The sequence below is a fragment of the Anas acuta genome, chromosome 1, assembly GCF_963932015.1.
Source record: "Anas acuta chromosome 1, bAnaAcu1.1, whole genome shotgun sequence".
Taxonomy (NCBI): Eukaryota; Metazoa; Chordata; class Aves; order Anseriformes; family Anatidae; genus Anas; species Anas acuta.
The window spans coordinates 172,054,800-172,069,035 of NC_088979.1; the positions used below are offsets into that span (position 1 = coordinate 172,054,800).

At 37.7% G+C, this 14,236-nt stretch overlaps 1 long non-coding RNA gene across 1 annotated transcript in view; it reads right to left on the minus strand.

Moving 5' to 3' along the window:
* Positions 1 to 5,935: 5,935 nt before the first annotated feature.
* LOC137849591 (uncharacterized) overlaps positions 5,936 to 14,236 on the minus strand; it is a 39,161-nt gene continuing 30,860 nt past the window's right edge. Inside the window, exon 3 of the long non-coding RNA XR_011091979.1 lies at positions 5,936 to 7,998. This is a non-coding gene — a long non-coding RNA (uncharacterized lncRNA). The remainder of the gene's footprint in view (positions 7,999 to 14,236) is intronic.

Sequence of the window (14,236 nt, forward strand, 5' to 3'; positions counted from 1 at the left end):
GTTCCACTTGGAGATGTCCTTGTTCATGATGAAGTTGGGCCTCAGTGCAGAAAACAAGTCTAGAAGGTGGGCTAAGTCAGGATGGCTTCACAGACATTCGTAGTTCACAAAGCAAATATATTTTGTGAGAGAAAAAAAAATCCTAGTGAGTTCATACTACGGATGGGTCAAATAAAGTCAACATCCACTTCCTACGTGTTCTGTGTAATATTTTAGAAAGGGGTTCATGCTGTTACAGAATGCATGTCTGAGGCAGATGATAAATAGGTCTGTGAGGTGATGAATCAGACTCTCAGGCAACATGATCTAAGGTCCCTGAATGCATTCCAGCTATGGATCTGGGTTTAAGTCCTAATTGCAAGAAAGTCTTATTGCAGTGTGCCTTGAGTCTTTTTCCATATTCTTTTTAGTGGAACAAATAGAAAAAAGGGTTGGGTTACCTGTTTATAAAAAACCTAAGCCCATAGACCCTCAAGACTGTGCAAGGTTCAGTGTGCTGCTCCTTTGGCTGGAAATCCTGCAGTTATGTTTGCCTGCTGCTTTGTTTGGGTCAACAAGCCCTGTTTGTTATCAAAGGAGAGGCATATGGGGGAGAGAGATGGAAGTTAAATCAATGTAAAGCCTGATATTACACCTGGACAAGAGACAGGAGTATGCTCACTTCTTGTCATTCATAGGTGCTCTTTTAAGTTTCCTTCCTTTTCCTGCTTTCCTAAAGAGAGTGTACATTTATTCCCCCTTGTATCGGTATATGTCCTGTACACTTGGCAAGAAGCTCTGATCATCACCCATATGGGTCAGAGCCAGATATCTGCTCCTCTAGTAGTAGTAAATATAAAGCAAAGGCACTCTTTGTTCTCAGTCCAGTAATATAGGTATTTTCAAACTATATAGGAAAGCAAGAACAGGCTATAGCAATTTGTGGAGGTAGGAAAGATGCTAGAAAAGTGAGCTCCACAGCTACATTTCATGGCAGTCCTGTTGTGAGCCTTAGAGATTGTGACTGAGGAGGAAGCTCCTATTTCCCTGCACTGCTGGATACAATCTACAGGAATCTTCTACTAGTAGGTTTGTTTGTTTGTTTGTTTAAGTTTTTTTCAATACAGCTCTTAATTGATGAAACCCTTATTGTGCCACTCATTTGCCAGAACACTTTTCCACAGTTTTGTAAGAGCATTCACTATCTCCACAGAAGGTCAGCACTCTTATACCACAAACGAATTATCAAGACAGACAGTACCTTTCCTAGTTCACAACTCTGCTCCAGCTGTTCCCTCAATTTCTTTCCTACACCATTTGGGTAGACCTGTGCGGTGTCAAGAGTTGGACTTGATGATCCTTAAGGGTCCCTTCCAACTCAGGATATTCTATGATTCTATGATTTCCTCCTGCTCCAGGATCTCTTCCTGCTTCTCTTCTTGATTTCTCCCATACTGCTTTCATTGCCTGAAATACACTTTCAGATACATGGTAAAAAGACAGTTGCTTTGTCTCCATTTAATTCCTATCAAACAGACAGGGCTTATACATTTACAGCAGAAATGCTGCACAACCTTCATTTCACAGGAAGGCAAAAACCATTACTCCCTGGCTAAGCTCTCTTCCAGGTAGACAGCTGTGTGTTGTTGTTTGTCTTGTCCATTGCTGACAAACAGTGGGATTGAACCTTCCCTTCCTGCCCATAATGTCAGCACTGAATCACATCTGGAAGCACCATGCTGATTGTATTTTAGTTTATTTTCCTATAGGAGAAAGCAGCGTTTGTTACATATTTGTTTTGTAAATTCCATTTCCATTTTAATTAGAAGACAAGTTCCTGCAATTTCCATCATAATTACCATAATCTGTTTAGAGCCAATATGATGAGTACAGACAGGAGAAGCAGCTGTGGTACGTTTGTTTTATGCTGGGTGGAAATCTTTAAACAGATAAGTATTGGAAATAGTTCTACAATCACTCTTTTTGAGGCAATATCCATGTGCAGGAGTTACTTGATGGATGGTGTCTAGTAGAATCTACGTAGCAGGGAAGAAACAGTTTAAAATGTGTCTCTGGATGTATAACAAAGATTATAAGCAGAACTCATTTTTCTGGTTTTGTTGTTTATGGAGGAGATGATATTGAGGATGCTTACGTTTTCTTGGGAAATGACTTATATGGGTAGGCATATATTATGGATTTATTCACTATTGAATTTTATGCCTGTGTAACTCAATTGAGTCCAGAGTTAGAGCAATACAGCAGTAAATCAGACTCTATTATTCTTAGCTACTTATATGGAATTGCAAGCTAAATTCACTGTGATATAACCATGAAGATGTGTGTTGGAGGGTGCTTTAAAGAAGCCCTTCAGAAAGCACCATCAATCTTTCTGATTGTACTCACCTCTGATCAACAGCACACTGCAGCCGAAGGAGAGTTTCAGTGGATACTTCTGCAAAGCATCGTTGTCTCCTTAGAGCAGAGAAACTGCTGCAGAAAATGTGGGAGCTCTCCCTGCTCTCGCTCACCTATAGTGGCTTCACTCTTCATCAATATCACAGAACTCAGCTGTAAAGCTGATCTGGATAAAAGCAGTATAAGAAAAATAAAAGACGATGTTAGGAAAGTGGGGGATGGTCTTATTTTATGAAATCTCTAGGCAAATCCGTACCCTCCTTTCCCTCATGCTCTCACACCCTTGTACTTACAAGCCCCAAAGTGTGCATGCCCGGGTGGTCTGTCAGAATCACTTGTGTGAAATAAGGAGGACAAGAGGCTCTGGCTGTTGAGCCTTTACACCTTTTAATTTCCTCTTGACTGGTGATGACAAACCACCTATCAGACAAATCTGTATTCTTTAGGAATTACAGATTTTGCAGAGTACCCCTTTGCTTCAGAATTGCACGTGCTTCAGACTCCACAAATCTTAGGCAGGGTTGCTGCTGTCTGCTCAACCTTATTTGAAATACATTTTGTAAACATATACATCTTTATGGCTATTGTCCATTTTCCCATTGGGCTAACACAAAAAGGAATGGCATATGTGATGTGCAGTAACCTTGCTGCCCCCATCCTGTGGTCAGACACCAGCGTCTTCCTCTAACAAAATGTATCTGCTGGGCTCTCAGCAGAGTGCAAGCCTCTGGGGAATGAACAAACTCCGTGTTTCTCAATTTGATTGACTGGGAAGAGTCAGTGCCAATAAAGGTCAGTCTTTTAACACTCACTGCAACCTTAACATTTTTTAAAGTCTCTCGAAACACAGCTTCCCCTAAAATACTAATACTAATACTAATACTAATACTAATACTAATACTAATAATAATAATAATAATAATAATAAAAGTTGTGGTAGTAGGGAATTTTTGCAGTATTTCCAAGACGAGCCATTGATTTGCACTCAACTTGATTTTTAAGAAAAAATATTTTTTTGTTTCTGCTATAAATGTGTGCAACCAGAGGCAACGAGCATTTCAGTTTTATTATTACTATTATTTTAAACAGTTTTTAATAACGTTTGAGCACAAATATAAAACAAACTAAATCAAAGGTGTTATTTATGACTTTTTAATATATGTTCATATAGTCACTTCCCCGGCTTATATTTCTGACCTTAAATTACTCTATGACTCTATGAATGTGTTTAAGCTTTATTTGTTTCATGTTGGCTGCCATTTGCTAAAGTTAATTTTTAAGAAAGTTGTTTATTAATTGCAGGGTAGTATGATTTTAGCAGTACCCTATTAAAAAAAAATAAAATAAAAGTAAAGAAAACATTCTAAATTGCTCTGGTTACAAGTTACATGATGTTTTCATTGCACACACCATTTAAAGAGTCATGATTTGTTTGGAAACCTCTTTGTGCAGATGTACTGAAGCAGCTAATGTGAAGTTAACCACGTAGAAAATGATTGTTTAATAGAATAAAAGGTGTAAGGTTTCTTATCAGGATTTCTCACTAGAGAAACATGAAGTGTCCAAAACATTGTTTATCACTGGATGGGCTAAGTTAAATTAGCCTGGTTTTCTTGCTACATAAACTAAAATCAATTTTCTATGGTTATTGATACAGGATTTTTTTACTACCAACTTATTTGGAAAGACAAATATGCTCTGCATTAGATGGTGGCAAAGAACTGCAAACTTAGTTATAAACCTTATAAAAAAAAAAATTCAGACTAAGGATTGCCTTTTGTCCCATAGTTTTCACAAAAGCATAACATTGGCATTAAGTTAGAGCCAAGCTAACAAACTCCACAGTGTATGGGAAATGTCCCCAGCCTTGCAGGAGTCCCAGAATGGCTGAGGTTGGAAGGGACCCCTGAAGATCATCTAGTCCAACCTCCCTGCCAAGCAGGATCACCTAGAGCACATTGTGCAGGATGGACAGGCAGTTTTGAATACTTAGTGTCATAAACCTGGATCCTACCCTTGCATTTAGAAAGTATGTGTGGGTACTATGTGTCCCAGATCTACGGATTAATTAATTTGATGATAAAGTCTATCTTGTGCACAACTTTTGACCTTGTCATGTATAGTGATAGTGATAAACTCTACCTTCAGGATAAATTAAGATATGAAGTATCTTACTGTCTGAACTTCCCTATATATGAAAGAGGAAATAAATATAATATATAATCCTTTAAGTAACGTAGATAAATAAAAAAGTCACAGTTTTCAGATACTCTGCAAACATGCCTGTCTGCTGCCATAACACAGTAGAACATCCAAAATAAGCATCACTCTGGTTTTGACTGCATCCAGAGAAGAGGTCAAGCACGTACTTGGGTATGCATCTCAGCTAAGAGACACTCTTGGCTCCTGAGCTACTACCACTTGAAGAAAAGAAAAGCCTGACTTCACCCTGAGCTATGATTTTCTTGGGAAAACCGTGTTGGTAAATTCCCCAACAAAAGAGTCAGAGGAATACCTGCCAAGTGTTCAGTGTGCCGATCCCTCTGCATGATTTATCAGTCAGTTTGCTACTGGTTAAGCCCTTGACTTGGCTAGAAACTGTAAAACATTAGCCACACCATCTGGGTCTGATGAGAATAAAGCAGAAGGCAGCATTTTCAAAATGACAGAGTCTTACCCTTTCAAATGCTCAATCACTCATACCTTTTTCAGTCTCGGTCGTTTAGGTGAAGTTGATTTTTTTTTTCCCCATAAAAATCTCTCTCACAGATTGATGCTATTCTATTGCTAAGTGTTTTCCCCTCCACACACGCTCTGAGGCATCATGTGAGTCTTGAGCAAAACTGATGACAAAAGCAAGCTTGTGGGAGCTTCTGATCAGGCGGAGCTAGTAGAGGATTTCCTGAATGCTTCCAGAAGCATGGAAGAGGTTAATTTGTTGAAAACAAAGTTTCCCATCAAACTCTCATTAAACTACAGGCAGAATTTGGCTGGAAATCTGTCACAGCTTCTGCTGGTGTGTCTCACAGATGCTGGCTGTCTCAGCACTGCCTGGATCCAGGGCAGTTTTACCATGTGTCATGCTCTAGCACTGGAAACCACTAACTTCCACAGTTTTCATGCACATATCCCATCCACCTGGGAGCACTGAGATAAGAAAGGTAGTGTAACAAGGTGTCTGGGGTACCCAACAACCCCAGACCAAGCCAGACAGCCCTTCTATCATGTCAAAAGACTGAACACCCCCTGGCTAAGCAGGTTGGTTGTAAAGCTCCAGGCACACTCATTGCTCCTCATGGCTCCAGGACTCCCAGCTCCCCAACACCAATAGGATGCCAGAATTGGCCTTTAAACTCCACACAGCAGACTCAGATTCAATTTCACCTTTTCAATATTTTAATATAATATTTTCATTAAGGTAATAATAATAATAACAATGATAATAATACATTATGAATATTATAATATAATGATAATAATAATAATAATAATAACAATAATAAACACTCCCCCCCCCCCCCAAAAAAAAAAAAAAAAAGAATTATTCAGAATTTTAGAATTTCCTAAAGAATATAATCTGTTTACTTACTGACTTTGGACCTTTGGACCAAAAGAATGAGAGCTCAGCACCATTCAACATCAGCATCACACAGAAGAGGGAGGGGACCACCATCCCACCCAGATACTAACTAACAGATATCCTGGCCCTTCCACAGTCTCCATTATAAAAATATAAATAAAAGGAAATAGAAGAAGGAAAAGGTGGCTGAACATTATTATTATTATCATTACTTAAATAGAAAGACCAATGTCTACATTTTGAGTAAAGATCACTGCCTTTCAGTAAGAAAATCCTAACAATGTCCAAAATCGAGCCTTTAAAAAAAAAAAAAAAAAAAAAAAGACAATGTTGTGGGTTTCATAGTGCAAAATGCTGGCTTTCTGATGTGCTTTAGACAAGCTCCTTTAGCATTGCCCTGTTGGGATTTTTCACTAGAGGCTGAAGCCCTGGCATGTGTTTTTTTTTTCACTCTTCCTAAGGCCATATTTGCTTACAGCAAGATGAGAATTCACTTTCAAGGCGGCAGCCCACAAACTTTGTAGAAAGTGATCTTTAAATAGGATTCTGATGAATTCACAGAGGATTGGAATGAAACACCACAAAACATTTACCTTGAAGAGCTCCAGTTTCTTAAATCAGATTTCCCAGAGTACATTTACAGTAGCTGTCACCAAAGATAGCTCATTGCTGATGAGCCTCAAATGAGCACTTCAAGTCCATGAGACAGAAGGTGCATAAGCAATCACATTAATGTCATCTAACCAAGCTAAATAGCATAAGACAATTTTAATTTGCATGCTGACAAGAGCTAAATTGCAGGGTTCACCTGTAGCAAAAATAAATCCAGTGGTGATCATCGCTTTTGCTTTTCTTAAATTAGCATCTGCCAAGTACACAATAAAAATTCAGGTCACCAAAGGAAAAACTTATTCCAAAGCCAAATGTCATCATTATTTTGAATTACTGTGACTTATGATACAGAAAGCAATATTTGGTAGCCGCTAGCTATACAGTGGCCTTTTCACAGTCATCTGCAAGAAACAGTAATAGTGTTGATAAAATATGATACATTTTTGTAATGTCACAGGCTTTCAAATACTTGGAAGAAAATCCCTGATAACTGATGGAATGTTTTTTTGACATTCAAATATGCATTTTTATACATGCGGTAGTCAATGAGAAGTGTTAGCTTAATAAATGGTGGTGCTTGTGGGTGCTTGTTGTGATAGTTTCAGGTGGCTTATTTTCTGAGAAATATTGTGGCATTATGTTATTAACATCAATTACAAATCACTGGTAGTTTTAGCTCTATATATTGTTGTACATAAGGATCTCGTCTATAACATATTAGGATGTTCAGCTGTAGAATATAGCACCACTGATGTAGAAGTATACATTTACATGTTTTAATGAAGATGGTACAAGGAGCTCTAAAAAAATATCCATCTCACTCAAAGTGTGAAGGTGCTGAACATTGTTTTTTGAAGGAGTGGGTTTGGGTATGGAGTGAGTTAAGGAAAAAAAATGACCCTTATAGTAAAAACTTTTCACAAGAACAATCCTTTTTGGTTAAAAGTTCACCCCACAAAATATTTCTTCAGATCAGAGTGTAATTTCCCATAGAAATTAAAGAAATACAGCTGTCTGTATGCTAAATTCTCTCTCCCCACAGGATGTGTATCACAGTTGGTTTAGGTAATCTCCTGGAATTTCCTTTTCTTTTTTATTATTTCCCCAGGGAAAATCAAAAATAAACAAAACAGCAAAACAAGTTTTATGGTTTCTCATTGAAATTTCAGCTTTGCATAGATAGCTAAATTTCTAGCCTCATTCAGTTAACAAATCATCAGAGAAAATACTGCAGAAGCTAGTACTGGCTCCTTTTTCCTGTCACGTTTTGTGACTTTTTTGTAGTTTAATCACAATACCACCTCTTTTGTATTCCTTGGCTGAGCCTTATGAAAATTCTGAATCTCAGTTCTCATTGATGCTAATGTTGTAGTCACAGCCATTTCAAGAGACAATGGACTCCAGAGTGCCTAGGGAAAATAATCAGATAATACATGAAAACATTAAAAAAGTTTGTTGTTGTTGTTGCTGTTGTTTTAATTTTTTTTTAAAGGCAAGCATTACTCTGAGATAATTAAAATAATTCCATGAATTTGAAGCAATTGTGTTGTTACATGATTTCGTGTTGCATAATCAAATATCTTTGTACTGAAATCACCCACTTGATTTTTGTGTGATGAGCCCCATGGCAAAACAGAATCTGCAGTGCAACCTCCTACTTCCCTCCCCCTTCCAAAATAAAAGTACAGAGAATTAGAAGTCCCTAAGAAAAAATGGCCTAAATAACAGAGAGACTGTATCACAATTTACAATTCAGTCATTTTTACTGCAGAATGGTTCAGCTGAAAGGTAATCCATATAAAATGGGTGTTCTTTGTAATGCATTTCAGATTTTGGGTGCAGCAGAGATAGAAAGCCTACTATGACATAAGAAGAAACGACACAGTAACAAACATTCATGTGGCAAATCTAACACAGATGTAATCATACAGATAAAGCAGAGGCATTCAGTGAAAAGCCAAAAGGCTAACCTGATACTTCATCATTTAATAATATATATATATAGTTGCAAGAGAGTGGAGAATCAAGATTATAAACATTGCATATTCTAGTTAGAACTGTAGCATTTGTCCTAAAACCATTAGTTCACAAGATGTGCTTCTTGGGTTCATTTTCAATTTACCCTAAATCTACACATATACACCCGCAACTTGCATTTCAGCTCTTTCAAATGTATATAGAAACTGAAAAATGCTGTGCCTAGGTTCTTCTAGGAATCTAAATCCAAATGGATGATAGCAGAGACAGTAAAGATTCAGTCTGTCCCTGGAAGGATTTTAACCACAACTCAAGTTGCTTCATAAAGAAATATATTCAATTTTTTCTATGCCAGACTCAGAGTATGAGAACAGATACTGGGTTAATGAAGATTCAATGCAGCAAAATCGAATGTAGGCATCAAGAACTTCCTGTAATCAGATATTAGAAGTTATTGTTTCATTTCTTTTCCCTTTTAGCAGCAGTGAGACAGAAAGAACAGGCAATTACCATACCCCTTTCTAACTGCCTCATACAGCCACAGCTGAGCCCTCACATACACAACATTAATCTCCTTTTTAAAATTAATGAAGACTAATTAGGGAAAACAAGACTCCACAAGGAGGAAAAAAAAAAAAAAAAAAGCTTTTGTATAAAGATAACTATAGTAACTGCCACAAAATGCCATTCTGTTGAAGAAGGCCATATACAGTGACTAGCTGTAATATGAACTGATAAATGTTATCTCTTTAGAAGAAGGTTAGATATGTGAATCAAATGTCAGTTTTAACTCTTACTTTAAGTGAGATTAATAGTAACAATAATGGTATGAATCTGATGGATATTCTGATGTGAGTGAAACCATATGGTGCAAGAACAGAGAAAAAAACACACATTGAGTTTTAAAGAAAATGTTATATTTTAAATATATATATTTTTAAGATATGTGCTGCTATTATAGGGTGTAAATTCTGAAATGTGGAGGTACTGCAGGATAATGAAAAGAGGCGTGTTTTCTATGAGTATACTGAAGACAACATTTTTAGGAATAACATGCAACTGTTGCATACCAGTTATGGTATAGACCAAGATTCAGAAATATTCAGCTGCTAAAACCTGTCCCTACAGAAAAACATATCAACTAACAAAGGGGCGCTGGAGGCTGCGTAACTTCTCTCAAGTAATGCTGAGTCATTGTATTTCAGGCTGATATTCAGGGCAAAATCCTCACCTATAAATCCCTTTTAAATATATTTTTAAGCTCATGTCAATCTTTTATCCCAGTATCTACCATGTAATCTCTGTGATCTCATCTCATACGCAAAGACAAATGCGAGAGAGAAATTGTTCCCTGTTCATCAAGTAATCTTCCTAGAACTAAGTCTCTGCAAGTGTCAGGACAACACTACCACCACAATATCACCCACATCAGCTCTAAGTGTGTTGTGATTACTCACTATCATTTGATGTATGGCAATCTCTTTCTCCCCATAAATCAGAAATCTGAGCATCAAAACTGGGATCTCTAAATATTATGTGGGTTTACCAGAGATCAGTCACGTCAGATCTATCTGCTGCCTTTGAAGAGGTAAGTGAATATCTAGTGTAGTGAGAGATGGAAAACTGCACTTATGTTTGGCATTTGGCTAGGCATAACATAAAATTTTATGTAGAGAATTCTTGCTTATACTATGGAAAATTAGGAAAATTGTGAGGTCAGTAAGGAAATGGTTCAAAAGAAGACAAAAATAGTGATGAATGGCAACTACTAGACTGAGTGAAATATTGTGATGAATTTTAAAACAAAACCAACTATGCAGCCCAGGATTCTCTGGGCATCACTCTGTGTCACACAGACAGAGTCAAAAACATCATTACCATGATTTCAGAGGCACAGAATATTTTACAGGAAACTGAAATGTATAACTTCATTGTATTAAAAGTATAGTGTTATTTTACTAAACCTTAACCGAACTGAAGTTTCTTCCATTCTGCTGGAATTAACAGAAGATTGAAACCCTACAAGCTGATTGTGGAATAATATTGAACTACATGTCATGAAGCAAGTTCAATTCTAAAATACATCCAGTTTGCTGCAGATGTGCAACTGGCATTGACATTTTACCAAAATAAAAATAATAAATAAAATAAAATAAATAAAATAAAATAAATAAAATAAAATAAAATAAAATAAAATAAAATAAAATAAAATAAAATAAAATAAAATAAAATAAAATAAATAAAATGAAATAAAAACTTTTAAATTGCTTCTAACCATCTGAGAAGTGAGTTAAACAAATGCAACTTTCCAGATGAAGCACTGGAAACAATCACATCACATTGATTTTATGAGTGATGTTGTCTAATGTGTCCAGCTATTTGCATAATAAGCAAATAATAAAAGAAAAAGGAGGACTGCACAGGGCTACTCTGCAGTAAGAATGAGATTAAAGGTCATCTAGATATGGTCACTTTGATTTGATTAACTGTTTCTATGCCAAACCTGTTGGACAGAGACTTAAACAAACAAACAAACAAACAAACAACAACAAAAATGAACACGACAACCAAACAAAAAAACAACAACAACCCAGGTATCTGATGCTGCATAATGTTACTTCAGCTGTGCTGTTACTTCACAGTGTGCTTAATGTTAAAATTGATGGGAAAAAAAAAAAAAAAAGAAAAAAAGAAAAAAGAAAAAAGAGGCGGATAAATTTGCTGGTATTAATGAAATGGAGCTAGATCAACAGGAATGCCTTCTGCTGACCTGTGTGCTGACCAGCTGTGTTTATGACACATAGGCATTTGGCCTGGCTTGGCAGAACCTTAAAAACTATACCTCTATAGGAAACTTCTATTTAATCTTAATCATAAAACTTTGTAAGGAGAAAAGAATGCCATAATCCCACATAAACTAGAGCAAAGCATGAAGCAAACACACACACACACAAATTAATTACTGTCAGTGATCTCTGTGACTCTCACACAGTCACAGATTTCCTCAGTGACAAGGGGCAATCTTCTCCAGAGAGGCTAGACTGCTTTGTCATCTCTCTCTAAGGACTAGTTGTGATTTTTAACCACATTGAAGATCCTCTGTTCATTTCCTATGTACTGAAATTGATTATAAGATCCTATAACAGGAAAGATTACTCAGGAGAGACTGCGGTACCAGAGACCAAGTTCTGGTTTTGGTTTAAACATCTAAAAATGGGCTAGGCCCACAGGACATCTATTGTTGTTTCCTAGGGTGCAGCTCTCAGATCTCCTTGTAACTTTACTATTCCATATCTCTTTAGATTATTCCATAATCTTTACTATTCTATATCTCTTAGGGAAAAGGGGTCTTCTTTTATTAAGTTAAAGGGGAAGGGGAATACACAATATTTGCCTTGGGGTGTGAGTAAAAGGAAGGCACTCATTTATAAAGTTCCTCATGGAATTTGAACACTAAAACATTCTGTGTGGGATTAGAGGCATGTATGTTAGCACATGCAAACAAACTGGAATAGGGAAGCATTTACTCAAACTGTGCTGACGGCTGATAGTAAACGTGGGAAAGTAGTATACGTGGGAAATATTAGTTGGAAAAAAAAATAAATAAATATGAACTGTATAGAAGAACTGAAAGATTAGAGCACTTGCACTGCATTGGATAGGAATGGGATCTTCCTGGAAGGAGATTCGCTTGAGGAACTAGTTTTAGTACCAAAAGTTTGCCCAGAGACGTTGTGGATGCCCCATCCCTGCAGGGGTTCAAGACCAGGTTAGATGACGCCCTGAGCAACCTGATCTAGTGGGTGGTGTCCCTGCCTATGGCAGGGGGTTGGAACTAGATGATCCTTGATGTTCCTTCCACCCCAGGCCATTCTAGGATTATAGGATTCTATGGTCCACAGGCACATGGGCTCCCTAAATGTTATCTCCTCCTGCCACTACTGGGGCACAACTCTGGGCTAGATGGACGACTGGTCTGACTCAGTGAAGTATTTCTTATGTTCTTACAACAGCTTAATTTTTCATTACTGACTGCAACATGAAGTTTGGGAAGTTGCTAATGAAATCTGCCAGTAAAAGAAAGCTGCCTGCCAATGCAGAGTAAGAATGAGCAAGAGAAACCTGGATAACCTCAAGGATGTGAGCAACAGAAGTATCATCAAATTTATTAATGCAATAATGAAAACCCATGAGTATATTCCTAAGGATTTTTGCTTTAAACTATAGTTGATATATTGGTGAATGACAAAGTAATAGATAGACAAAAGTAATAGATGACAAAGTAAAAGTTAGGATGTGGCCATGAAAATGGAGAAGCACAGCAAAAGTATCTTCAATGAGCACATTATTTTCATTTTATCTGTACTTTTGGGGGATATTTTTTGACACTCTGGACACTAATTTTCAAGAAGATTTACCCAAATTATACCAGTATTAAGAAAGAGCTTGAAGGTTGCTCATAGGAACAACATGAATCTGAGAGTCCAAATATATTGCTGAACTACAGTCACAGTGCTCCATAGAAATACTAGCTTTAACCTAGAAAGCCTGCATACTGTCAACAGCCCAACTCCAACAATAAACAGTTCATTATGGGCTAAGTTACTGTAAAGTTTGCTACCCACATTCAACCTATTTAATTAAAAACTGCTCACATATCTCTGCTCTTTACCTTGGTCACAACAACAACAAGAAAGGTAGATATCAGGTTTTGCACAAGGGTATCATTTATAGCGACAAGATAAAGCAGCCTAGTTTGTTTGCTTATTACAAAACTCAATAAAATTAAAATAAAATAATAGAATTAAAATCAAAAAATAAAAATAAAAATAAAAAATAAAATAAAAATAATAAAAATAAAAATAAAAATGGGAGGAAATAAGATCTTAAAAAATACAAAGCAAACATTGAGAGGAGAATCACAGAATCACAGAATCACAGAATTTCTAGGTTGGAAGAGACCTCAAGATCATCGAGTCCAACCTCTGACCTAACACTAACAGTCCCCACTAAACCATATCCCTAAGCTCTACATCTAAACGTCTTTTGAAGACTTCCAGGGATGGTGACTCCACCACCTCCCTGGGCAGCCCGTTCCAGCGCCTAACAACCCTTTCAGTAAAGAAATTCTTCCTAACATCTAACCTAAAACTCCCCTGGCGTAACTTTAGCCCATTCCCCCTCGTCCTGTCACCAGGCACATGGGAGAACAGGCCAACCCCCACCTCGCTACAGCCTCCTTTAATGTACTTATACAGAGCAATAAGGTCACCCCTGAGCCTCCTCTTCTCTAGGCTGAACAAGCCCAGCTCCTTCAGCCGCTCCTCATAGGACTTGCTCTCCAGGCCCCTCACCAGCTTCGTCGCCCTTCTTTGGACCCGCTCAAGCACCTCGATGTCCTTCTTGTAGCGAGGGGCCCAAAACTGAACACAGTACTCGAGGTGCGGCCTCACCAGAGCCGAGTACAGGGGGACGATCACCTCCCTAGCCCTGCTGGTCACACTGTTTCTGATACAAGCCAGGATGCCGTTGGCCTTCTTGGCCACCTGAGCACACTGCTGGCTCATATTCAGCCGACTGTCCACCATCACTCCCAGGTCCTTCTCTGCCTGGCAGCTCTCCAACCATTCCTCTCCCAGCCTGTAGTTCTGCTTGGGGTTATTGCGCCCC